The sequence below is a fragment of the Arachis ipaensis genome, chromosome B10 (assembly GCF_059453495.1).
Source record: "Arachis ipaensis isolate K30076 ecotype BB chromosome B10, ASM5945349v1, whole genome shotgun sequence".
Lineage (NCBI taxonomy): Eukaryota > Viridiplantae > Streptophyta > Magnoliopsida > Fabales > Fabaceae > Arachis > Arachis ipaensis.
In genome coordinates this window covers 34,985,088-35,008,387 of record NC_142435.1, presented here as the reverse complement: position 1 = coordinate 35,008,387, position 23,300 = coordinate 34,985,088, and the positions used below count along the sequence as shown (strand labels likewise).

General features: G+C 36.2%; 1 long non-coding RNA gene and 1 pseudogene across 2 annotated transcripts in view; one reads left to right on the top strand and one right to left on the bottom strand.

Moving 5' to 3' along the window:
- LOC110267719 (uncharacterized) overlaps nt 1-17,881 on the top strand; it is a 111,645-nt pseudogene extending 93,764 nt beyond the window's left edge. The window contains exons 2-3 of the transcript XR_002355607.2: nt 16,219-16,871; nt 16,952-17,881. The product of XR_002355607.2 is annotated as an uncharacterized LOC110267719 (transcript). The remainder of the gene's footprint in view (nt 1-16,218; nt 16,872-16,951) is intronic.
- LOC110267670 (uncharacterized) lies at nt 9,821-11,397 on the bottom strand. Its single transcript, XR_002355537.2, has 3 exons — nt 11,273-11,397; nt 10,431-10,724; nt 9,821-10,166 (listed from the first exon to the last, which is right to left on the bottom strand). It is a non-coding gene; the product is annotated as an uncharacterized LOC110267670 (long non-coding RNA).
- Nucleotides 17,882-23,300: the final 5,419 nt, after the last annotated feature.

The window sequence follows — 23,300 nt, the reverse complement described above, 5'->3', positions numbered from 1 at the left end:
AATTAACTACTGTTATTTGTCATGTCCAAAAAAAGTTACTGTTAATATAATTAGTAATTACAAAAGCTAATAACATTTTTATATCACATCATGTTAACAGCAGACTCAAATATTAGAGGAGATTAATACTACAATATGTTACATCTGCCCCCAACTCACACACATGTCACAAGCTGCTAGCTACCACGCCATGTCTACACATGTATAAAAGCGCAACACTTTATACACCAGAGACTTCGCCATATATATATATATACTACGGATAATTCAAATCGAACTAATTGGATGTCCGACTCGGACCTATATGACATGACCGATCAATAAAAATACTCTAACACTCCACCTTTGTCATATATTCTATACATAACACTAACTAGATATCATATTCATAGAATACGATTCACTTTCAAGATGCCTTGGTAGTGAAATGGTAGACACGCGAGACTCAAACTCTCGTGCTAAAGAGCGTGGAGGTTCGAGTCCTCTTCAAGGCATAATATTGAGATCTCTTATTAAATTGGAATAAATTTGGCAGCGCATCACGAAATCTTGGTGATCTTCTCTATCTAATGAATGGGGAGTCCATTTTAAAATCGTCTGCCTTGCACCCCCAAAATATATATATATATATATATATATATATATATATATATATATATATGAATTTTTTATTGAGTAAATTTTTTTTGCTTTATCCTTTAAAGAAGGTTGCATTCTTTATTGATTAGATACATTATAATTTTTCATTTTACTCTATTTGATAGAAATTATTGATAATATCACAACTTGTTAATCAAATTAATCATATTTTTTAAAATAATTAAATGAGTTAAACATATTTTAAAAAAAAAAAAATATATAGTCTACTACTTTATTAGTAACTCTATTTATAAATTATGTTATAAAAAAACGCAGCACTTTCTATCTTACTTAAAACATATCAGCATTTACCGTTACTATATTTTCTATTTAAATATTAATGATATATTGATATGTATGTTACAATACATTTATCAATCAAGATATTATACTCTAGAAAAATGAATTATTAAATAGATGCCAATTCCTTAACTTTATCCATTTAATCATTATTGTCATCTACCATGTAACCCTTAGAAGGATCATGATATATATAGGATTGGTCACAAATTAAAGGACACAAGGTTAGTGTATGCATGATGAGTGAGTCGCTCACCATAAATGTACGGATTTATAAGAAGATTTTAGACTTGAAAATGAAAAAAATGAATAATTCTACACTATTAGATAAAATTTTACAAAAGATAAATCGCTAAAAAATAACTCACAATATTTTTTCTAGAATTTCATCCCAAGAGGATGACATGGTTCAAAAAAGTATGAAAAAGGTTAAAACGCGAGAAAAGAAGTTGATCCTAATCAACCTAGTGATAGCATAGAGGTGATCGAGAATGAAGCATCTTCTGATCATGAACCTTTGAGGATCTCCTACAAAGAATCTCTGCTCACGCTGACTGGTCCAACAATAGTTGAATCCTCACATCATTTGGAAGATGTGGAAGAAGACGACTCTGATCCCAAGAGCCGGTGGTATAAAAATGATTATGATAATAAAAAGGAAGCGAAACCATTTGATCCGAGTCCAGTCATACCGATTTCTAAAGATGAGTTTGATGAATGGTGCAAACCGTGGCATGTGGTACTGATTGTAAAAGTCTTGGGCAAACGTGTAGGTCTAGAATTCATAGAGCAACGTTTACAGAGAGATTGGGTCAAGAAAGGTAAGATTAATGTTATTGACATGGATCGTGACTATTTTTCGGTTCATTTTTCAGATGAAGAAGACTACTCGCATGCACTCATGGAAGGACCCTGGATGATTGCAGGACACTGCCTCATAGTTCAGAGATGGAGATCATTTTTCTTATCTTCTGAGAAAGTAGTGGAGAAGATTGCTGCTTAGATACGCATTCCAAACCTGCCTATTGAATTATACAATCACCGATTTCTCTGGAGGGTTGGGTCCACTATCGGAACTATGCTCAAGATTGATCGCACTACATCAATTCACTCGAGAGGCAAATTTGCAAGACTATATGTGGAAATTGACCTGATAAAACAACTTGTTCCTAGAAATTTTGTTCTTGGATCAATTCTCAACATAAAATATGAAGGCCTACACCTTATTTGTTTCCATTGTGGTAAATATGGTCATAAGTCTGAGCAATACTCGGAGCTGCTAGAGGTGGAGGTGGATCACCATGAGAGGGTGGGAGCTGGAGAATCAGAGGGAATCGAGAAAGATAAGGGTCCGAAATTAATGCTAATCATGAAGCTAATAATGGATGTTCAAATTCTTTCCAAAAGGAGAAAAAATAATCAAGATCCACCCAATTTCGGGCCTTAGATGATGGTTAGGAGGCAAATCTAGAGAAAATCTGGGAAGGTTGTGACACACACGAAAAGATTTCAAAATGGGAAAGAAAATATGAAAAATATGGAAGGTAATACTACTAGCACGGACCAACAATTAAAAAAAGGATCAAGATTTAATATCTTGAATGAAGATTCTTCGAAAGACTTTTATGAGGAAGAGATGCATGAAGATCATGCCTATAAATATATGCAAAGTGGGCTTAATGCCATTGTAGCCCAAAAAGATAAAGGTTCACCTAGTCATATTGAAACCAAGATTATTAGGCCTGGTGGTGGGAAAAATCTACAGGGAGCAAAAAAAATCAATATAACAAAGAATGGGCCAAATAGCCAAGTGAAAAATAATAAGTCCAAGTCAAAACATATTGCTGATCCTAAACCTAAGCAAGCATCTACGATAGAAATGCAAGTCTAGCCTACCTCCTCTTCTAGAAATTCGGAGAAAGAAGCCATGGAAGAGATGATGCTCTATAATATGTGTATATTACAGAAAGAATAGAGAGAGTCCTTTGAGGCAACAAGGGCGTCCAAAAATATGCTTGAAAGTCATGTGGTCACAAACAAATTTCTCACTGCAACCCACAACTGTGAAGTGACGGCGATGGAAGTTCAGAAGGTGGTTAAACCACCGGAGAAACCACTGAATGAAGTCATAGAGGAAGTTTCTCTGAATTAGAATGGCGAGGACGGTGTCTCCTCTGACCAGGTGAGGGGCTCTGAGAGGGCGAATGCTCAATCTTGACTCGCAGTTTTTCGCCTCTTTTCTTCTCATTTTATCCATGAATCTATTAGTTTGGAATTGTTGATGAATAGATTTTTGATGGTATAGAATTTCACAAATGAATTCTCGTTGCAAGTATAGTTTCTAAACCAATCACTAATCCTTTCATACAAAAAGTTGTTTGTCACTAGTACAAACCCCTAAAATTTATAAACCGAAGTATTGGACCTCGGGTCGTTCTCCCTAGGAATTACAATAAAGTGTCTTGTTATTGGTTATGAGTTATTTTGGGGTTTTGGATAAGAAGCATGAAAAGTAAATGGCAATAAAAATAAACTAAAAACTATAAAAGGCTCTTGGAAAGGTGTGAGAACTAGAAGTCCTATCCTAGTTATCCTTCTCAATTGTGATGAGAATTGTTCATTGCTACCACTTAGTTAACCCTTACTAATTAAAGGAAAGTCAAGTGGATGAATTGACTTGAGCCACAAGTCCTAGCCAACTTCCAAGGAAAGACTAGCTTTAGTGCACTCCAAACCAATTAGCAATCTCTCCAATTATCAATCAACAAAGGAATTAGATAACTCAAGTGTCACTAATTACTCTACCTAGGCCAAGAGGAACAAAATCTACACTAAAACTAAAAGAGACATTTCAACAAACACATAAAGTGCAAGAGGAGTAAACATTATTAAATGCAAGAATTAAAGGAATCTACAACTACAAAAACAAGAGATCAACAATAGAAAAGCAAAGAAGACACATTTATTATGAATTACCTCTTATTGAATTGGAAGAATGTAGAAGGAACAATACTAGATCTACAACAAAGTATAAGAACAACATAAAGGAAATTACAACAAAGGAATAGAAGAAGATTGAATGTAGCAACAAAGAATTGAGAGATAGAAGTGGAAGAAAGCAAAGATTAAAACCTAGATCTAAAAACTAAACCTAATTCTAATCCTAATTCTAGAGAGAAGAGAGAGCTTCTCTCTCTAGAAACTAACTCTCACTACTAAACTAAGCTCAAACTAAACTAATGGTAACTAACTTCTAAAGTATGAAAAGTATGAAAAGTATGTTGATTCCCCTTCAATCCTTGGCTTAAATAGCATTAGAAATGAGTTGGATTGGGCCCACAGGGCTTCTAAAATCGCTGGCCACGTTTGCATTAAGTGGGTCATGTGCCACCATCGGCGCGTCCGCGTACCGTGCGCGTGCGCGCCCCTATGCGCGATGCAACTATGGCAAATCTTATATCGTTTCGAAGCCCCGGATGTTAGCTTTCCAACCCAACTGGAACCGCATCAATTGGACCTCTGTAGCTCAAGTTATGGTCGTTTAAGTGCAAAGAGGTCGGCTTGACAGCTTTCCGGTTCTTTCATTTCTTCATGAGTTCTCCAACTTTTCATGCTTTCTTTCTTCATTCCCTTGATCCAATCTTTGCCTCCTAAACCTTAAATCACTTAACAAACATATCAAGGCATCTAATAGAATCAAGGTGAATTAAATTTAGCTATTTTGAGTCCTAAAAAGCATGTTTTCACATTCAAGCACAATTAAAGGAGAATATACAAAACCATGCTATTTCTTGAATAAATATGGGTAAAAGGTGATAAAATCCCCAAAAATCAATACAAGATAAACCCTACAAATGAGGTTTGTCAATTGTCGTGGTGCAGGGGGAAGAACATTTTCTACTCTTATTAAAGATTTGATAAGAGAGTTTAATCTCAGTTTTATTATTCTCTTGGAAACCCATATTAGCGGGGATCGTGGTAAAAATGTTCGTAACAAGATTGGCTTTGACGGAAGCTTCATTGAAGAAGCCAGGGGCTAGTCCGGGGTATTTGGTGTTTGTGGGACAAGACAGTTTGGAAGGTTGAAGTGGTGATGTGCAACCATCAAATTGTTCATATGAAGCTCACTAATAATCTTTCAAAATCCTGGCTGCTTTTGGCAGTTTATGGAAGCCCGCAGAACGTGTTTCGTAAAAATCTTTGGAAAGATATCTACTCTTTAAGTTCCAATATCAATCTTCCTTGGTGCTTGTTAGGTGATTTTAATGCAACACTCCATGATTATCAAAGGAGAGGAGGTGCAAGGAATAACAGAAATGGTGCTTGCAAAGATTTTTAAGATTGTGTCTCTCAAATTAGTCTCCTAGATTCGGGCTACTCAGGTTGGCCATTCACTTGGAAACATGAAAATTTGGTGGAAAGACTTGACAGAAGATTGTGTAATATGAATTTGCAGATAGCTTTTCTGGAAGCCATTTTAAAACACCTTCCGATGCTTAAGTTTAACCATGCTCCACTCTGTCTCCATTTAACTAGCTCTATTCCACATAATAAAGGTAGAAGACCCTTTAGATTCATGGCAGCTTGGCTCTCTCACCCAGGTTTTAAAGACTTTGTGAGGGATAATTGGAATATCACTAATACTTGGTCTAGTTGTGTTGACAACTTTCAGAAAGTGCTCAGAACTTGGAACACTAATATTTTTGGAGACATCTTAAAAAGAAAAAGTACTATTATTCGTAGGCTTCAAGACATTGCTGCTAGTCTAAATAGAAACAAATTTTTGGATAATGTTGAAGCTAATCTTTGGAAGGAATATGAAGAAATTCTCACACAGGAGGAATTATTATGGTTCCATAAATCAAGGTGCAAGAAAATTGATTTTGGTGACAAAAATACTAAGTATTTCCATAGTATCACTATGGCGCGTAGGAGGAGGAACAAAATCACTTCTCTTCAAGATGATTTGGGTAACTGGATTACTGATAGAGATTCTTTGGAAAGAATGGCTACTTCTTATTATATTAATTTATATAAAGATGATAACCATGATTTTTCCTTTATCATTAATCAGGCTTTTCCTTCTCTTGATGATAATGATCTGAACCTTATTGGTGGCTCCATATCTCCCGAAGAAGTAAAGGACTCTCTCTTTAGTATGAATGGTCTCAAAGCTCCAGGGAGGGATGGTATACATGCGGTCTTCTATCAAAGTAACTGGGATTTGGTGGGGGCTGATTTGTACAGATTGGTTGAAGACATCTTCTCTCACCTTCATAAGGTAGGAGAGATTAATGAGACACTAATTACTTTGATTCCAAAAGCTGAACCTGTTTTCTCTCTTAAATAAATGAGGCCTATTAGTTTTTGTAATGTTTCTTATAAGGTTATTACCAAGTTGCTAGCCAGGCGTCTGAGAAGAGTGATGGAAAAATTGATTTCTCCTACTCAATGCAATTTTGTTCCTAGAAGGCACAGTTCAGATAATATTATAATTATCCAAGAAGTTATTCACTCAATGAGAAACAAAAAAGGAGTCAAAGGATGGATGACAATTAAAAGTGATTTAGAAAAGGCTTATGATAGGCTTAAATGGAGCTTCATCAGAGACACCCTCCTTGATATTGGTATACCCCATCATATGATTGATCTTGTTATTGCTTGTGTTTCAACTGTTAGAATGAGAGTGCTTTGGAATAGGGAGGCTCTTGATGAATTCTTGCTGTCTAGAGGAATTCATCAAAGCGACCCCCTATCCCCATACATTTTTGTACTTTGTATGGAGAGGTTGTCCCACCTTATAAATACAGCTGTGGAGCATAACTTTTGGAAGCTCATCTTAATAAAAAAAGGTGGACCTATTCTGTCTCACTTATGCTTTGCTAATGATCTTATTCTCTTTGTGGAGGCTAAAATGGATCAAGCTGAAGTCATTAAGAGGTTCTTAATGCCTTTTGCCAAAGCTCGGGCCAGAAAGTGAATAATGAAAAGACCCGTATCTTTTTCTTTGATAACGTTGGTAATAGTGTTCGAAGCGAAATCAGCAACACTCTCAATTCACTAAAACTTATGACCTTGGAAAATACTTAGGAGTTCCTCTCCTGCACACAAAAGTCAGCAATATTACATATAGTGGGATCATTAATAACATCAATGCCAGACTCAATGGTTGAAAAGCCTCTAATTTATCTTTTGCTGGAAGAACCACCCTGGTGAAATCTGTCATTTCCTCTATTCCTAGTTATAATATGTAAACTGTTTATCTGCCTTTTTCTACTTGTAATTTGATTGACAAAAAATGAAAAAATTTTCTTTGGGGTGATACAAAGCAAATTAAGAAGATCCACCTTGTTAGTTGGAAGAAAATTAGTAAGTCTAAAAATGCTGGTGGTCTTGGAATACGTCATGCCAAAGACCTCAACCATAATTTATGTTGAAAGTAGGTTAGGGTCTCATTGAAAAAAAGATACTTTACGGGAAAGAGCCATAAGAGCTAAATATAATTGTGGGAGTGATATTTTACCCAATATTACAAAAAAAAGAAACTCTTCTAATTTGTGGAAGGGCATTTGTGCAACATGGGATAAGGTGGCAGAGAATACAACTTGGAGAGTTGGTGATGGATCTCAAATCAGATTTTAGGAGTACAATTGGATGCCAACTATTGGGAGACTTGACCAACATGCAACTAAGTTAATTACTCATATTGATAATTATACAAATCTAATGGATTTTCTTGCTGTTTCAAGTGATTGGGATGAAAAGAAGCCGAAAGAATGTCTCCCGAAGCAAGTGGTGGACAACATCCTAGTCATATCTCTGCCCTCTCCTTGGAAGAACTCTGATCGTGTTGCTTGGGCGCCTTCTGCTGATGGAGCGTTTAACCTAGAATCAGCTTATAATGCTATTCTTGAGGAGCAAGCACCTTCTGATAGAGTGTTCGTTGGCATGGAGCTGGTGCGGTCCGGAAAGAATTAGAGCCTTCCTTTGGTTAGTTGCCCAGGAAGCCATTCTAACTAATATGAAAAGGAGAAGAAGGCATTTGTCAACTAATCCTAATTGTCCGAGGTGTGGTAATGTTGAAGAATCAACCATGCATGTGCTTAGAGATTGTACTCTAGCTAAAGAGACATGGAGACTTCTACTTTCTCAAAATAGTAATCCAGAGTTTTTCAACTTATCTACTAAGGATTGGCTCATTAGTAACTTGACAAAGGATAAAGAGTGAGCCATATATTTCGGTGTTACAATCTCTTCTCTTTGGTATAACCGCAACAAATGGGTCTTTGAAAGAGCTTATTCACATCCCGTAACTATCTATGAGTTGGTTAACATAAGAATACAGGAGATCCTCAATGTAATGAAGAAATTCAAAATTACAAAGAGAAGTCAAGAGTGTCTTATTAGATGAATACCTCATCTGGAACAATTTATTAAGCTCAACACAGATGGATCCTTTTATACACATAACAATAATGCAGCATGTGGAGGCTTGTTCCGAGATCATTTGGTTAGGTTTATCTCAGCCTTCTCTTGCAACCTTGGAAGTTGTTTAATTATGGGGTATTATTAAAGGGCTTCAAATAGCTATCACTAAAGGGATGTAACATATTGTCGTTGAGTCTGATTCATTTATGGCTATAACGTTTTGTAAAGAAGGGTGCCCTTCCATTCATCCTTGTAGTACTTTGATGGAAGATATTAAAATTTTGTCAAGAAAAATTCATAATGTGAGATGGAGCTATTCGCTCAGAAAAGCCAATTATGCAGCAGACCATCTAGCAAAGAAGGGGCAAAAACTTCCCTTTGGATTACACACTTTATACTCTCTTCCTTCTGATCTTATATCAACTTTATCTTTTGATTTGTTTGGATCTCTCAAATTGAGAGGATCTTAATTTTCTTTTCAAACTCGCGACTTTATTCTCTCTAACTCGTGTTTGTTCAAGTCTAATCGATAAAAATAAATTTGACTTCAGTTAATTCAATTTTATTATATTTAAAAACGTAAATTCAGATAATTTTATAAGTTAATATTTGAATTTGACAATCATACTTAAATAATATTAAATTGCTTATCATTTAAATTAATTTTATATTGGTTACGTCTCATCCACTATAAATGATATAAAATATTAGATTAAAAAAAATAAAAAGATTATTTTAACTTTTAATATTTATGTTAAATTTTAATTTTATTTCTAATATTTAAAAATATGAAGTATGCTCCAATTGTTTACCTCAGGTGGCCTTCAAAATACAAAACTTTCATGTTCAATTTAAGAGCCACTCCATGTGGCAAAACTAAAATGTATCATACTGGCTATGAGCCTATGATTTCATAAGTTTAATAAACATGTAAGGATTTGCAACAGAAGTACTTATGAAAAATCAATCGAAATTGAAGGCTGCATCATACTTGTAGGGGTGTTTGCGGTGCGGTTTGGTTCGGTTTTAAGAGAAAAAAGTCATTCGATCCGAACGTTTAATTTATGTGCGGTACGGTTTGAATTGGATGAACTTTTTTTGGAAATTCGATCCGATCAGATCCGATTACAAGCGGTTTGGATCGGTTTGTATTTGCGATTTTTTAAATAAAAAAAATAAATACATATAACAAGTCTCAACATCAAATTTTAAATAATCAACAATGACATATCAAGTCTTAACAATATCTTAAAAAGCCAACGATAACATAACAATAGAAATAAAATCATAGATTAATTAAATAAATAAATAAATAACATTTTGAACATAAAATATTTATTAAATAATAATAATACATGAATAATAGAAAAATATATAACAAATTGAACATGTTATAAGTATAATTATAAATATAATAATAAAATAATAATATTATAGTACATTGTGCGGTTTGGATTGGATTAGATCGGTTATGAAAAGTAGATCCGAAATTCGATCCAATCTAACGATTTGCAAAAAATAGAATCCAATCAAATCCGAATTAATACGGTTTTAATCGGTTTTCGATTTGATTTGAATTAAATTGGATAAACGGTTTAATTTAGATCGGTTTGAATTTGAACACCCCTAACCCCTGATACCTTGTAGTTATGATAACAATCATGAAACTTCAGCATGATGTCGCTAGCATGACTTTCACTTATAACAGAAAACGCTTGATGTTTTCTGGTCCCAAGGCTACCATTTCCACTAAAAAGCCCCATCCCAAATGCTACCCCACTGGCCAAGGCTCGAGGAACCTATGATACAGAGAATAATATGCATAAGCATATTTTATAATAAAAAAAGAAACATGTCTATGTATTATAAGCTAGTTCATCTTGCAGTGTTACTACAACTAATAGTCAAAACAACATAAATAGGACTCCCCCCTCTTTTGAGCATGGGATTCCACATTTCCTAAAAAATCTCAAAACTACTCCTGGTGTACATAGACTAATAGAATGAATAAGACTTTTAAAATGACAAGTTCTACCCAGACAAAAATGTTAAGATAAACTGACCTGAGTTACCCTTATTGTATATATGTTTGGATGGTACTCTTCATCAAACAAACTTGGAAACTTTTCTCTAATTTTGAGTCCAAGATCATATAATTCTTCCTCTCCTTTGCTAATCAACTTACCACCCTTGAGCCTTCCTTGCCAAGGAGATTTCCATCCATATAACCAGGAAGGAACTCTTTCCAAATGCAAATTTCGCCCTCTAGCATCCTTTATAAGATCTTCCTAACGTAACGACAAATTATCTAACTCTCTTATCCTTTTCTTTGTAGGAGAACGAGTTCCATGCCTTGCCTGGGTACATAAAGTAGCATTTTAATCCATCTGTACATTAGCTCAATATCCTCAATCACAAGAAGTTGGACATTCCATATAAAGATTAGCCCTTTACTCGACAATGTTGAACAATTTTAAAGCAAACAACATAAAAAGCTAAGAACACAAATGTAAGAACTACTATTATAAAACCAATATTGAAATGCAACATCCTTCATCATAATTGATAAATGAAACCATTATCCTCACATTGCTGAGAAATTTACCACGAGATTTAAGTGAGTTGGAACACATCCTTCAGAAACTTTAGAAGGTATAAAATTACTGTTTGCAATTTCTTTCACAGCACCATACATGGGAAACAAAATTCAGCAAGAAAATTTAATCAATCTCATTTGATAAGATCAACACATATGCAACAAAAACGAATTGGTAAAGCAATTTGTCTTTAAATACAAAATGCTGATCAAAATCAAACAAAAATAGATACCTTAATATGTTTCATTTCAAATATCAACACATAAAAGAGCGATTTAAAAATTGTGATTGGGAATTGAGAGAGAGACCTGAAAACAGTGGAGAGATGCTTGCAAACATTGAAAGCTTCTTTGGCGTTGAAGCAGTTGAATGCAGAAAAGAATATTACCAATAACAAAACTACGATAGGCTTCTTCATTCTCTTTGATTGCACTTTGCAGAACCCACCACCCATTGAATAAACAAACCTCCTTTTTGTTGCAACTTGCAAAAAAATTAACAGGTCCGGTTCGTTCCAATTTTGTTCAAATTTTGAACCAAACCAAGCCTTTTTCTCGTACATTCCAAACTCTAGTCAAATCATTTAAAGTCGGTTTATAATGGTTCAGAACCGGTTATACCAATAAACCGGATGATCCCAAATTGACAAGTTCCCAACACAAAAGTAGAATAAAGATTTGAAAATAAATACAGGCAGTAGAAGTAGAAGAACGGAAAAAAGTTAGAAAATTTATGTATTATAGACAAAAATTTATATTTTATATCGATAAATTTATATTATGTGCAAAATTTTGTGTGCTATGTTTTAAAAATTTGTGTGCTATACTTTAAAATCTGTGTACTCTCCAATGTTATCAAACCCTACTTTATTAGTAACTCTATTTATAAATTATGCTATAAAAAAGTGCAACACTTTTTATTTTACTTGAAATATATTAGCATTTACCAATGTTATCAAATCCGGCTCCATCTTATCGGTTCGACCAGAAACCTGGTCATTTGGTCACGTGGCCGAGTTGAATCACTTGTTAAACTGTCCATACAACAGACCCGGTGAATCCGGTTCGACCCGGTAGATTTTATGTGAATCCGGTGACCCGACCGGTTAATCCAACCCGGTCTGGGTCGTGTTTATTATTATTATTATTATTATTATTATTATTATTATTATTATGCTAAAATGGCATCGTTTCATGCCAACCTCCCACCCTGTTTGAATGAAGCAAAGAACCCTAAGCAATGTTCTGAAAATCGGTTCGAATCGGCCAGTCGAACCGGTCAAACCGTGAACCGAACCCAAAAACGATTCGGTCAATCAGCATAACCGCAAAATCTGAAAACCAGAATTGAATCGGTGAACCGGCCTGTAACCGGTCGGTCGAACCGAACCGTGATCCGGCCGGTTTTTTGGCTGTCAACAAAACGCTGCCGTTTCCAAGGTTCTGAAACCCTAAATGGCTAAATCAATTACCAAATTCCTAATTCCCTTCTCAGTTCTCATTCATCGAGCTTCAGTGAAGCTGCTTCAGAGGTGAGAACGCCTCAGTGCCTCACTCTCACACGGGTCGAGCCACCGCCGTCGAGCCACCGCCGTTGAGCCACCGCCGTCGAGCCACCGCAGTCGAGCCACCGCAGCAGCCGTCGAGAACTGAGAACGCCTCACTCTCACACGGGTCTAGCCACCGCCGTCGAGTCACCGCCGTCGAGCCACCGCAGCAGCCGTCAAGAATTGAGAACGCCTCACTCTCACCGTCGAGAACTGAGAACGCCTCACTCTCACCGTCGTCCCTTTGCTGTCTCCTACTCTCCCTATTGCATGTTCTGTTGAAGCCTTGAAGGTGCCTTCGAGCTTCCAGAGTTCCAGGTAACATTTTTTTTAGTTATGGTTGTTTGATTCCTGATGAGTTTGATTGAGTATTTCTTTGAATCTTTGATTTTGTGAAGCTCTGTGACAGTCACATGATGAACACCGAAACTGTAAACTTTGAAACTCTGTCTCCCAATTTTATTTTTCTTTGAACTGTGTAGTGTGAAACTCTGTGAACTGATTCAACTGATCCTGCTAAACTGAACTGTTAACTTTGGTTAATAATTGTTGTTTACTGATTACTGAAACTGAACTGATTGATTGTTGAAGCATGATTAATTGTTGAAGACTTGAAGCTGATTGCTTGAAGGGTGAAGCATGATTAATTGTTGATAGATTTTTTTTTCTTGTCTCTGTTCTCAGGAAATCATTCAGCTATCCTTTTTCTTTCAACCTGATGGTCCAGTGATTGGAAATGGCTCCTTTAAATCGTCATTCTTATTTCCAGGGTATGAATGAGTTTCTATTCCTTCATAACTACCTACATTTGTATGTTTTCTTTTGTTGTCATGTTGATTTTTGTTTATATAAAAGAAGAATTTTATCTGGGTCCACCACCGAAAGATAAGCTTCCCGAGATATATTCTCCTTTGTTAAACTTTTGGATATTGCCACTGATAATATATAATCCTGTTTGTAATATTTGTGCAGAATTCTACACAAGGTTCGGTATTGTTAGGGGCAATTTCGTATGGAAAACTGTCATTTTCAGAGGGGGAGAATAAAAATTCAGAAAAGCACCCTGCATCATATCAACTAATAATACACAAGGTTCTGTATTGTTAGTGATTAAATGTTTGTTCTAAACCCTGCTGCTACTGTTTTTTAATTTATGAGTATGCTATTTTTGAATTTTTGTTGTTAGATTTATTGATTTCAGAGTTTAGGGTGATTCATGAAATTGAGAATTGGATTGTTGGTACTTTTCTATATGTATACTTGTTCTATGTCTTGGTGTTGAGTCTCACAAATATTCTCAATTACTTACAGCTATGATTTCCTTCTTGAATGAGATTTTATTTTTCCAAAAGAAATCATAGAAGATTAGAGTTGTGGATTTTTTAATTGAGTGATGAGTGTAAAGTTGAAGATGATGATGACAAAAGTGCTTGGAAACATATATTTTAAGAGTGTTTTAAATAATTTTTTGAGTTTATATTATTTATATTTTATTTATTATTTTATTATAAAACGGTTTTTTCGATTCAATCACGGTCGAACCGGTTGAACCTGTAAACCATTGAACCAGTAGCTAGAGCGGTTCGATGATCGGTTCGGTTTTTAGAACCTTGACCCTAAGCCACTAATCCGAGACTCTCAGTGCCGTGGACCCACCCCCAACCCCAACCGGCTTCGCTCTCTGCTCTCTCGAGCTCGGCGTCGACATTTGGCAGCCCCTTACCCTCACCTCGCCACTCTCTCGAGTTCGGCGTCAGCAACCCCTCACCCTTACCTTGCCATCTCTCGTCGCTCCCCTCATCCGTCAGTCGTCAGTTCGTGACTCTCAGTCTCTGGGTCTCTCACCTCGTCTCTCTCTCGGTCTTTCATCGTGACCCTGCGTAGTGCGTTCGCTTCGTCGGAACCAGTGAAGCAATATCTGCTCCCTCGGGTGCTGGTGGTGGTCGTCTAATCAACCAGGTGAGCTCCAGTTTTCGATCCTGTTCTTTCTCTAGTTCAATGTTGATTTCGGTGAATCTGGTGGTTGTTGAATGTGGGTGTTGCTGTTTTATTTAGTTTTTAGAGTTGTTGTTGCTGTTCTTTCTCTGGTTCAATGTTAATTTCGGTGAACCTGATGAAATTTTAGAGTTGTTGCTGTTCTTTCTGTTTGTTGAATATTGATTTTTTAGAGTTGTTGTTGGTGAATCTGAGCAAATTTTAGTTAGAATTGTTGTTGAATCTGATAGTTGCTGCTGTTGTATTTGGTTTTTTAGAGTTGATGTTGAACCTGAGAAAATTTTAGTGAACTTTGGTTAAATAGTTAAATTTTTTGTTAATTATCATTAGTGAACTTTGGTGGTGTTGCTGTTGTATTTGGTTTTAGAGTTGTTGAATTGGAGAGAATTTGAGTTAAAAACTTAGAATTGTTATTGAGTCTGGTTAATGTTGCTTTTGTATTTGATTTTAGAGTTGTTGAACTTGAGAAAATTTGAGTTAGAATTGTTATTGAAAACATAAGAACTTATTTAGCCTAGTATAAAAACTTAGAATTAACTTTTTTTTGGAACAAAACCACAGAATTATTTTTATAGATATTAAGAACTTATTTAGCCTAGTATAAATGAAGTTTGAATGATATCTCCTATGTACACAGCACAAGAAGTTGAGCTTATAATAACTATCATTTATTTTTTCTATCTTATAAGATCAGAAACTAATTGTAATACGCTTAAATTACTACTGTAACTTAATACTAAAACATAAATTGTTGTGTGGAACCGTAAAATGAGCATAAGCATCTAGTAATAAATGATTAAATAAAAGTTACATCTTTATGAAACTTCTTTAACTTTAAAAACATATCCCTTAATAGTAATAATTGTGGTCTTGTACTGTTTTGTCGGTTTCCACAAGAAAATGTTTCAGTAGTCACGAATCTTTGGTAAGAGTCTTATTAAGACACATGGTTTTGACTAATTCACAAGATCTCCGGCACAACTTGCACAAGAAAATGTCTCCCTAGCTAACATCATGCTCTTATTTTTTGCATCACTTTCTTTGACTTATTATTATTATTATTATTATTATTATTATTATGATTATTAACAACAATGAATCTCATGTTCTAAGGCGATGCATACAATGTTCAATTTAATTAGTGCAGAGAATCAAATAAAATTTGGTAACTAAAATGATAGGTTTTAGTTCTCATCAAAAGCATTCAAGCACCAAACATAATTTCACTGCTAACTAAAACATCACAGCATTGAAAATTTGAAATTGAACAAAGAATTAACATATTATGCAGTAACAGCACTAGCTGTGCAGAAAATCTTGCTTACTTTTTCTCTTTAATATGATCAATTACATCAATATATCAGTCACCAAAACTTCACTATACATAAATAATAAAATATAAAATAAGAAAGTTTGAATATGAAACAAACACCAGAAGACACAACTCAAAAGAAAGAAAAACAAAAAAGATTGGATCCAAATTCCAAAAACAATTGGTTTCCAAGAACAATATAGTTAAATGTTACCAAAATACTATTATGATGAAAACTAGTAGCAGCAAATTGGGCATCTAATTAGTCCATTTTCATTCCAATCAGGGCAACGCTTGAATCCACAATCACCAACCTCATCACTATCTTGTTCTTGTTCTTCATCACCATCATCATCATATTCATAGCCTTCATCATAGTAGATTTTGCAGCTTCCTCATAACAGCTTCCATTTGTTGAGACACTTCACAAATGGCAAGGAGTTGGTAAAGTATGCAGTCACCCGATTTGCCACTTCATTTCTCTCTTTAGAAAGGCTTTATAAGGAGAAAGGAAATATGAGAAGCATGTTCACCTCGGATAAATGGGTAAAGAATAAGTTGTAAAAGGAGGTAAATGGGAGGGAGGCAACAAAGATTGTTATCATGCCCTCCTTTTGGAATCATGTCAAGTACACCCTTAAGATCATGGGCCCTCTTGTTCGGGTGCTTAGACTTGTTGATTGGGAGAAGAAGCCACCAACGGAATATATTTATGAAGCAATGGAGAAGACAAAGGAATGCATCATAAAAACATTTCTTAATGATGAAAGCAAGTACAATGATGTTTTTAAAATCATTGACAATAGAAGAAATTGCCAACTTCATCGTCTGTTGCATGCAGCTGGTCATTTTCTAAATTCCGAGTTGTTTTATGACAATCCTTGCATTGAGATGGATTTAGAAGTTACAAAGGGATGGTTTGAGTGCATCATTAGATTGGTGTCAAGTCAAGCTATGCAATAGAAGATATTGGAGGAGCAAGCACTATACAAGACCGGCTATGGACTTTTTAGATCAGATTTTGCAAAATGTCAAAGAAAAAAGATTTCATCCGGTAAGATTGTTATAAATTTTACAAAGCTTTATAAATTTAGTTCGATTAAAAGCTTAGACAAATTTATTTTAATTTTATAGCATTTTGGTGGCAGACATATGGGCATGAAGCTCCAAACATGCGAGACCTTGCTATCAAGAGCTTGAGCTTGACTTGTAGTGCTTCAGGATGTGAGCGCAATTAGAGTATATTTGAGCATATTCATACTAAAAAAAGAAATAGACTTGATCATGAAAGGATGGAGAGTTTGGTCTTCATAAAGTATAACCAACAGCTCATAGAAAGGTACAACCTTAAAGATGAAGTTGACCATATTGCACTTAATGACATTGATGAGTGTAATGAGTGGTTAGTTGGAGAAATTAGGATTGACACCTTTTGAGATGCTAATAATTAATGTGGATGATGATGCTGATTTAGTTCATCAAGATGACAACACTTTGAGTTGGAACCTTGTGTTTGAAGCAATGGGAGGACATGAGCCTACGACAAATACTAGGAGAAGACAACAAAATAGGAAAAGAAAGGAACCTGCAACTACAAGGGGTGGTGCAAGTAGTGGACCAAGTCAGTCTAAGGCTTCAAAAAAAGGAAAAGGAAAGACAGTAATTGTGGAGGAGGAAGAAGAACCAGAATTTGAAGATGAAGAGGATTCTGAAAAAGAAGAAGAACATGAAGAGGAGATTCAATTTAATGATACTGAATCAAAGGATGATGAGGGGGCAAAGGGACACGATAATAATCATGTTATTGGATGAATTTGATGAGAGCTAGAATGTAGATGGTTCATAGTTTTTATGTTTTGTGTCTTTTATTTTACGGCTTGCTTATGACTTTTGAGTTATGATTTGCACTTGATGTTATGTTTATTTGCTATATTTGCTACTATATTTGCTACATTAATTGGATGTTTATGATTAGAAAGTTGCTTATATAGATAGATTTTATAATTTATTATATTTACAATTTTTCTGCATATTTTTTTGTACATATATGTGTATTTTTTTAGGTAATCCGTCATTTTCTCCATTTTCCGCAATGCCATCCGCTATAACTTTATGGCGGTTTTTTGGCTCACCTCCATAAGCCGCCATCAGCAATAAAAAACTATGGTAAGGAAAAGAATGGATTTTAACCGCAGTAATTATCGCCTTACTTATGAATCTTTTCAAAAACCAACATTTACTTATTCAAAATCCAAATTCATATTTCCATTATAAAATTTTGAAAGTTACTTAAACTGTATGAATGACCAACCTGTTCCAAGCATAGGTTCGTTAAGTCTATACTGAACTAGTTTGATCTTTCATATTTTACCAAGCCTTAACCATAAATCAATCACGGCCTCCAGCCCATCACATAATCAATCACAGCCTCTGACTCTAAAATAAAATCAATCAACAGACAAACCACCACAAGTAAATGCGCATATGAACCTTTACCAACTTACCAAATAATGGCCTCCGGCCCAAAGTAATCAAATCTCGGCCTTCGACCCAAAACAATATCAAAGCTCGGCCTTTGGCCCACATCAATATCAATTCTCAGCCTCTGGCCCAAAACAATATCAAACCTCGGCCTCTGGTCCACATATAATCACATACACGGCACCACACTCCAAACCAATAGGTCACAAGCACAAGCAATCAAACAAACAATTACACAAAGAAAGCAAGTACAACAAATAGTACAATTAGCAATTAACATGATGTCAATTAGGCAAGCTAAGTAATCATGCAAATCCAAAAAACTGCAAATAAATGCAGTATGATGCATGTCTGTTCTACTGGCCATGAGCTCATATGTTGGTTGTGTTGCCAGACCCGACATAAGTAAGCAGGATTCACCACCGTCCTTACCCAAAGGTTCCACAAACAAGCGAGATTTACCAACTGTCCTTGCCCAGAACACGCAAGCAGGATTAACCACCGTTTTTGCCTATCACATTAGACCACGAGTAAGCGGGATTAACCAACCGTCCTTACTGGGTATCTCGAACAAGCAGGATTAACCACCATCCTTGCTCGGGTTACAAACACAAACAATGTGCAAGCGAGATTTACCACCGTCCTTGCCAATCACATTAGTCCACGAGTAAGCGGTCCTTACCAGGTACCTCGAACAAGAGGAATTGACCACCATCCTTGTCCGGCACAAATATCAGTCAATGCACAAACGAGATTAACCACTGTCCTTACCGGAGAAGCCATGAAAAAGTGGGATTAACCACTGTCCTTGTTTTGGCATATCTCAGCTCAGTGTGCAAGCGAAATTTACCACCGTCCTTGCCACGAGTAAATATCAATTCACAGTAAAGTCTTTAATCAGTTTTTGAAATCACTAAGTTTATTAACCACACACTCATTCAGTTTACCAATTCCTTCATCTCGTGAGTAGGATAATACACCATCCTCATTGTGGGCAGGACAAGGTCACCATCCCCACTTAACCCTGAGCAAGTGGAATAAAGTCACAATTCTTGCATCTTACCCAGGCATGTATCATATCAATTAAACTTATTTTTTTCATCAATTCATCGTTAATCATAGTCTCTAACACATATCTCAATCAAAGTTTTCATCATAAGCCTCGCTTAATTCTCATCCAATTTCATGTCATCATAACCAAAAACCCCTTTCATTTATATTCGAGTAATTCAAATTCATGAACTCTGTGAGCGGGACAAAGCCACTATCCTCACTGTGGGCGAGACGAACTGCCATCCCCACAACATTCCCAACATCCTCTTTAACAAGTTTCATATAGAAAACTCAGTTTAATTCATTAAAATCCAACCCTAGCATATATAAAGTCTTAAAACAATTTATCAGAGTTCATATGGGGTCAAAAAAGCTAGTCAGATAGGCTAAAACAGTCAAAATCAGCATTTTCTAAAAAATAGGACAGTTGTGCGTACCCACGAGTTTACTTTTGTGCATATGCGCGGGATGTGCACGAAAAGAAGTCAATTTTGAATTTTCGAAAATTTCAAGTCATGCGTATGCATGATTCTACCCTTTCGCATACACATGAACACACGCACAAAAAATTCCAGTTCTGTAAAGTATGTCATGCGTACGTAGGACCCCAACTTTCTACAACTTCTGTAGAATTCAATTCTAGACCCTAATTTTTCAAAACTCATAACTTTTGATACAAAGTTCATTTTTCATCCATTCTTGGACTGTTTTGAAGATCTTTTAACTAGGTTTAATTTAGGATAGACTTCACTCAATTTCATGCTCCGAGCGCCAAGTTATGGCCTGTCGAAGTTGGTTAAAAATCCTCTTTTTTACCCAATTTCACAAAATGCTCATTTTGACCCATTTTCAAATCCAATTCAATTTTAAACCATTTCAAACCATTTATAAGCCTTGTCAACACTCAATTATCAATTTCCAACTATTCCAAACCTAGTCAACCCAATTCTAACTCGTTTAACATATTCTGTCAAACATACCCATTGACAACAACACACAACATTTCGCAATTCATCCAAAACTCATTCATTTAACAATCAATTCACACATGGAAATCACCACTTACCATGATTTACCAAATAGGGGATTCCTCACCTTATTGCGGCCTTAGGCCCAAACTCTCACATCAAACATCATTTAACTCAATTTCATAACTCATCCCAAGGCAATCTAAATCACAATTTATTTACTAATCAAACATACATTCTCAACCATTGTAAAGCACAACATTTACACTAATTCATCATTTAAGCACATCATCAATGATACATACCAATTCATGAGACTCGGATAATCACCAAAAATATAATTTTTATATTAATATCGATTTATAACAATCCTTGGTAATAAAATGGTTTCAAGAAAAATCCTAGTTTGTTGATGGCGATTTCCAACCACATGAATTTCCTTTATAATCCAACCCGAGCCTCGACCAAAGCTCCACACACCAAACCAATCTCCCAATTAACGTAATTTAATCAAATAACACCAAATTTCATACATTTCAATATAGGATTTCACATATAATGGGAAAAATAATGAAGGAATGTCCTCTTACCTTTTCTATCAGAACCTTGGGCAAAAATCTCGATAGGACACAAGATTAATCCTCCCATAAACATAAAAAATTGAAACTTCTTAACAGCTCAACTCCAAAAACGTGAAATTGAAGAGAATAGAAAATTAGAAAAGGAATTCAAAGTTTCTTACCACAATACTTAGACAGAATTGAAGAGGATGATGAGAGCAATGTGTGGTCATAAACAGCTTGTCAATCGAAGCTCTGGATTGGAAGTTATGGGATTTGAAGTTGATGATGAATAGTGACACTAGGGTTCACTTTCTTCTTTTCTCTCTATCCGAACTATCTCTCTCAAGGTGCTAAAATTTTATGAAGTTAGTGAAGTGGATGGGGTTTTAAGTGCTTTGGGTCATGGGCTTTGTGCCCGGTGAAGTTCCATTGCGATTTTTGCCCATTTGGCCCAACCTAAGGCCAAAATCTTTAAGATAAGTGTCCGGTTTTCGTTCTAAATATTGTTTCTTGTCATTCAAAAAACAAACTTCAAATCTTAAATAGCTCATATTTTAATTTTTAAAACTCCGGAGTCTTACGCAAAACATGTACTTTCCTTCCTCATCCTTATAGAAAGGTCGGGTTTCACTAGTTGGGTATACTTCGAAATAATAATTTTTGAAGTCGTGAAATGAGTCATCAAAAATGGAAAAAACTTTTCTACCCTGGATAGCTTGAAAAGTGGCCCAATGTTGTTTTTGGAACTAAAAGGTTTAGTTAGTTGGAAAAGGTAAAAAAAGATCCTAGGAAAAACAAGAAGATCAAACTCATGACAAATCAGTTGATACACCTTTATAAAACCCCAAAAATTTGGCTGGAATTGGGTCGGGGATACCTTGGTAGTCAACAAAACATCCATTTCAAAGTAAAAAAGGAAAGGTCACACCTAACTTTGTGAACAAACTTTCATACATGAACAAAAAATGCTCACTCGACGTACTATATCGGGCATAACAGATCCTTTCTTCGGGATCTCAAGCCTCTAGTATATAGTTTGCTTCATCCTCCCATTCCCTACAAATCCGATGTTTACGCCGGAACTCTTCTAACATCTCCTTATCTACTACTGACACAGCAGCTAAAATGGTGTTATCTACCCAATCTAAATCAGCAGGAATATTAGAGGGCATGCTTTGTGTTCCGGACCCAGTTCTCGGGTCCCCCTCGAATCAGCTACAACCCAGATACACCGGGCCCAGGCCACCACCACGGCCCGAACGGGTTCGGTAAGCATGACTACTTAACCGATATTCAAATTCGAATACTTCCCTTATCTCAGCTAACAAGATAAGATATGATAACGACTGCAAATTATATAAAGGGAGCCAAAGGCTCTCTTAGGTACGTTACACATTATCAAACCTCACCTATCTCTTGGATCCATTCTGACTTGAGTGTCAGAGTGTCGTTGTAGGTGCCACCGTCCAGCTGTTCCAAGAGTTCGACCCGTCATCATCAAGACTGGCCGGCCCCTGATCCCTCTCATAACTCGTATGAGTGACATCTTGTGCATTAATGCCATCTGTGGGAATCAGCTTAGTCTCAAAGGCATGATGGAAGAATTTGAGTAGCAATCCTCAAGGCATCACCATGAACCCAACCTGCAAAATCTGACGCATAAACCATGAAATATACTCCCCCACAACCCACGGGAAGGTAACCAATGTAGTGCACTGCCAGTAAATCTATGATAGACAACAAGCACGAGAAGATGGGATTCCGAAAAATACTAACAGCCTAGGAGAAAAGGCAATCCAGATAATTTAAGAGCTGTTTGAAAGGGGACAAACCTTGGAGGGTTGGATCGCTTCCAAAGAGCGATACCAGCTAGAACACACGAGTCAAGCAACCTCCCGGAGCCAATCATGGCGAGGAACTCAGAATGAGAAATCACCCAACCGGCGTCATAGAAAATGCCAAAATCGCAGCGTCTCCCTCAAACCAGAACATCGACGAAACAATGAAGATAGGAGGCACCACCAAGATCTTAAACGAACAAAGTGCGAACATATCATAATAGAAGCCACCCCGTTCACCGAGAAGATCCTAAAGGCCAAACCACCAAAAGGTTTTGACAAGCCACCTGACATGAAATACGACGGTACGAAAGACCCCCAGGAACACCTAACGGCCTTCGAAGCCAGGATGAACTTGGAGGGAGCCGTTGACGCGGTCCGATTCTGGGCATTCTTAGTAACCCTAGCCGGCCCAGCAATCAAGTGGTTTGACGCCCTTCTGAACGGCTTGATCGCAGTTTTTGATGATATCTCCAGGAAGCTCATGGCATAATTCACCACTATGATTGCAAAGCAAAACACCCGATCAGCCTGCTTGGAGTCACCTAATGATAAACCCCAATTTTGTGGTTTATCTTGT